Consider the following 4,903-nt stretch of genomic DNA (forward strand, 5'->3'; position numbering starts at 1 on the left):
TTCAATCCACCACCTATAGAGTTAGTTACAGAACCAGGAGCAAGTGTTGTGGAGAAGACGGGTTTACTCGAACTCGCGAACACTTTCTCCCCTGCTCTCCCTGTGGTTCCGCCTAAATAAAGTAACGAACCGATGAGAAATACACCGCAGCTCCTGAGAGATTCGAGTAGAAGGCTCGGTCAGACCTCTGTATAACACCTATCGTTGTTATGAAACACACACGCACACAACCGTCTTCCGTTTTACGGGAAAATACAGATTCTGACCGCTGTGCATATTATGGAGGGGGCGGGGCGGGACGGGAAGGAGTAACGTTAAGTATCAATATTAAACAGCAGCGTCCCATTGCTGGCCAATGAATATAATGGACACATTTTTCTAGTGCCTGCCGAATCACTGCTATTTTTAACAGCACCCTGAACCCTTCCTCTATGTAGCGGAAGTAAAGCGATATACGAAACTACATAGGCTGACCGAGACGAGACAGAAAAGTTCACGTTAATGACAGACTTGAAGCAATCGTCGCAGACCGCTTTAAACCACAGAAACAGGGCGGGCTGGAGCGTAGGCGTAGAAGGGAGTGGGGCGGCAAGACCGAGCTCAATCCTGTCAGACCTTGCGACGGATTCCTATTGCCTCGGTTGTGAGCCAATGAGCCCGGCCGAGATCTGACACTGTTTCCAGACCTAAATCCCCGGGATTAGTTCAAGAATGCACCCATTCTTCTGTGTACGCGTTCTCAAATATGTTGTGCTTATACCCACGTTCGCGTCGATTTATTTCTGTTAATAGATGTCCTTATTGGATTATTTCACAGCCAGCCGATCGTCCAATCCTGCGAATCCGGACACACAGGATATTGACACCTGACCATCTCGATCTGATCTGTGCAAAAGCCGCGGGCTGTTCGCAAACCCAGGGTCCTAGCGTGAGGTAACCTGGACGGAAAGCAAAATAAAATCAATGAACTGTGCGATCTTCAAACAAACTGCGACTCGTACGGTCATTTTTAAATGTCTGATACACAATACAGGAGAATCAAAACATATTTAAGAAGCAAAATTAAATCATTCACTGTTCTTTCAGTACGTATCTCAGCATGAAAATTCACAAGTAGTAACCGATAAAAGATACGTGAAACCTCAACTGTTCTGCCATTAAATTTATTGCATTTGCACAAATCCCTTTATTAGTAATCCATGATGTGTTATCTTAGCATTCAAGTGAATATTAACATCGTATTTACCGTCCATTAGCCTCGTGATTTTTTTTACCTATTCCACATCGCAAATAACAGTGAAACGAATCAGTATTTTGTATTGGTAGTGTTTTGTATTCTGGGCAAAATGATGTATATTAAGAGAAAACTTCCCAGTATATTAAAGTACAAGTTTATTATCTAATCTAAGAAGCACCTTTACCAAGAATACAATCCTTTCTCACTGGTTATTTATTTATTTATTCTTTGAGAGAGACGGCGTCGAACAGGCCTTCCGGCCCAGTGAGCCCAGCAACCCGGGCAACACACACACACAATGCTGGAGGAACTCGGAGCAGGCCAGGCAACATCTATGGAAAAGGGTACAGTCTACGTTTCGGGCTGAGACTCTTCAGCAGGACTGGAGAAAAAAAAGGTGAGGAGTCGGAGTTAGAAGATGGGGGAAGGGAGGGAGAAACACAAGACGATAGATGAAACCGGGTGGAGGAGGGATGAAGTAATGAGCTGGGAAGTTGATTGGTGAAAGGGCTGGAGAGGGGGGAATCTAGTGGGAGATGACCTAAGGCTACGGAGGAAAGAAAGAGGGGGAGGAGCACTGGAGGGAAGCGATGGGCAGGCAAGGATAAATTGAGAGAGAGAAAAGGGGATTGGGAATGATGGGGGTGGGGACATTACCGGAAGTTCGAGAAATCTATGTTCAACCCATTAGGTTTGAGGCTACTCAGACAGAATACAAGAACATGTAGTTTTGTGTTGCAGGAAGTATGGGATACAGAGAGAGATGATGAGAAATAAATTAAGGGAGGTGGGGATGCAGGAATTCACATTAAAAGGGCTGCTGGGCATGGGTGAGAGAACACAAGTCCGGGTATTTTTAGCGTTTTTAAGGGGTACAGGGGTTTTTTATAGAATATGACGAATAAACAGGAATAGGATACTAGGATGGTCAAAGATGGGAGGGTGAAGTGTAGGTTTGTGTGTGTGTGCGCGATTGGGTGAAGGGATTTAGAATGAATGCCTAGTGCACATTCTGGAGCAGAGGGTGGCGGTAATGCACCATTAAGCTGGATGCCAACCGCCGTAAAACAAGATACAGAGAGAGAGAGACAGAATACAAGGTGTTACTCCTTGAACCTGAGTATGGCCTGCCCTTTACCTCCCTCTGTTGCTTCTCCCCTATTTTCGTTCTTCCATGGCTTTCTATCCTCTCCTACTAGATTCCCCCCTCTCCAGCCCTGTATCTCTTTCACCAATCAACTTCCCAGCTCTTTACTTCACCTTCCCCCCCCCCATTTTAACTGGTGTTTCTCCCTCCCCTCCTCCCCATCTTCTAACTCTTCCTCATCTTTTTTTTCTCCAGTCCTGCTGGAGGGTCTCAGCCCAAAATGTCAACTGTACTCTTTTCCATAGATGCTGCCTGGCCTGCTGAGTTCCTCCAGCATCTTGTGTGTGTTGCTCGAATTTCCAGTATTTGCAGATTTTCTCCTGTTTGAGCCCTGCAACCCACCAACTTAACCCCAGCCTAATCACAGGACAAATTACAATTACCAACTAACCTACTCACCAGTATGGTCTTTAGACTGTGGGAGGAAACTGGAGCACCTGGAGGAAACCTATGCCCTCACGGGAAGGATGTACAAACTTCTTACAGACAGTGCTGAAATTGAACACTAAACTCTGTCGAACTGCTATGCTGCTGAGGCAACCCAATTGGTGATGGCCAAGACAATGGAATCCTCACTCAATGCAAAAACATTTAGGAATTGCAAAATACAATAAAGCCTAGTCAGTCTGGATTTGTAAAGGAAGGTCAAACTATATCACGTTTACTAAACTCCACAGAATTGCAGACTAACACAAGAGACTTTTATGTCTGGATTTTCAAAAGACCTTGAACAAAGTAGAATCATAACTAAAGTCAAGATCACATGGAGTCATTGTACATGCAGCAGAATGGATAGCAAGTTCTCTAAAATAGGAAAAAGACTAAAGTTATTGGCTTAAACTTGAAAGGGATGGGAAACAATCTCTCACAATTAATGATCATAGCATCACCATTGTCTGATTAAAAGTTGGGAATCAGAAGCACAATTTCAAAATTTGCCTGTGACTCCAAGTTGGTTTCAGCATGGAAACAGGGCCTTGGTCTCATTTTGGTCCATGCTGAGCAATGCTCCCACCTAAACTAGTCCCATTTGCCCATGTTGTCTGCTTTTTACAGAGGAAGAATGTGCCAATCTGATAGAAGTCACAGATAAACTTGCTGAACAGCATGTAATTGTCAAATGATTTTCAATAGTGCTATGGATATCTGGGTTGTAAAAATAATGAGACACTACAAATAATTGCTAAAATAGGATAGAAGGAATAGAGAGGTCTACCACATAAGAAATGTTAACAAAATTGGAGACTATGAGATTAGTGTGACAGTGGAGGTATGTGTACACAATTGGCAAGAACTATGTCATAGGATGATGCTGCCCACCATATGTAAATAGAGTAAATAACCAGAGTCATTTTCATGGTGGAAAATTCAAATAATAGAGGACATATCTTTGAGGTGAGGGGGGGAATGGTTAATAAATATGTCTAAATTTTTATTTTGCCCAGAGAGTTGTAGATCCCTGGAATGTTTTGCCAGTGGAGACAGTAGAAACAGATAATAATGATGAAGGGGCATTTAGACAAACACAGGAATAGGCAAGGATTAGCGGGATATGGACCACATGCAGATCGATGGGATCGATACCCTCATGATTGGTGCAAAATCCAAAGGGTCTATTCTTATGCTCTGCCTTTCTATGTCAACCATAAATACTCATCCACTCTACCATAAGCTAATCATCATACCAAAGCTACAGGCCAACCTGATACCAAGTGAAGTCTGCTGGAGCTACAATGATGTTTTTGGGGTTTTAATCGTTTGGCACAGACTAGATGGGCCAAAGGGCCTGCTTCTGTACTCTAGTGCTCTATGACTATGACTCTAATCCTATTTCCCACAAAAGTGAGCAAAATGATGACTCCAAGCTGTTCATATTCAAACTCTTTTTGAAATGTATCTAATGGTCTGAATGCTGCTTTTATAGGCTCTAATTTGAATGTTTGCACATCTTTGAAACTTCACAATGTAATTGACAATGAGGAGAAAAATAGCAGATTTCAAGGGGCATTAGTAAAAGAGGAGAAAATGGACGAAACAATCAGCTAAAACTTAATAGAGAAGAATGAAGGGATACATATTGGCAGAAAGAATGGGGACAGACAATATAAATTAACGGTTACAATTTTAAAAGGGAAGCAGAAAAATATACCATAAGACCATAAAACATAGGCCCATTGAGTCTGCTCTGCCGTTCCATCGTGGCTGATTTACTTATTTGTAGAGATTCACACTTTTTTGATAGTGTAAGAACAAATTGAGTGTAAGATGTTACAAAAATAGAAAATGTTAGCTTTATTAACTGAGAAGTAAAGTTCAAAAGTAAGAAACATATAAAAATGTTGGCTAGGCCTCATTTGGCCACAACAAATAATTGAGGCAGCAGAGATACCTGGAAAGTGAGGTCAGATAAATACATGAGAGTGTAAAGGTAGAAAGATACGTTGATGGGGTCAGCCAAAAATAAATATACGGCAATATATGTTGAATATAAACATTGGCAGGGACCTATTAGGTCAATT

The 4,903-nt window shown here is 42.2% G+C and overlaps 1 long non-coding RNA gene across 1 annotated transcript; it reads left to right on the forward strand.

The window, feature by feature from the left end:
* Positions 1 to 530: 530 nt before the first annotated feature.
* LOC134353359 (uncharacterized) lies at positions 531 to 1,606 on the forward strand. Its single transcript, XR_010019594.1, has 3 exons — positions 531 to 729; positions 818 to 1,085; positions 1,471 to 1,606. It is a non-coding gene; the product is annotated as an uncharacterized LOC134353359 (long non-coding RNA).
* Positions 1,607 to 4,903: the final 3,297 nt, after the last annotated feature.

The sequence above is a fragment of the Mobula hypostoma genome, chromosome 10 (genome assembly GCF_963921235.1).
Source record: "Mobula hypostoma chromosome 10, sMobHyp1.1, whole genome shotgun sequence".
Taxonomy (NCBI): Eukaryota; Metazoa; Chordata; class Chondrichthyes; order Myliobatiformes; family Myliobatidae; genus Mobula; species Mobula hypostoma.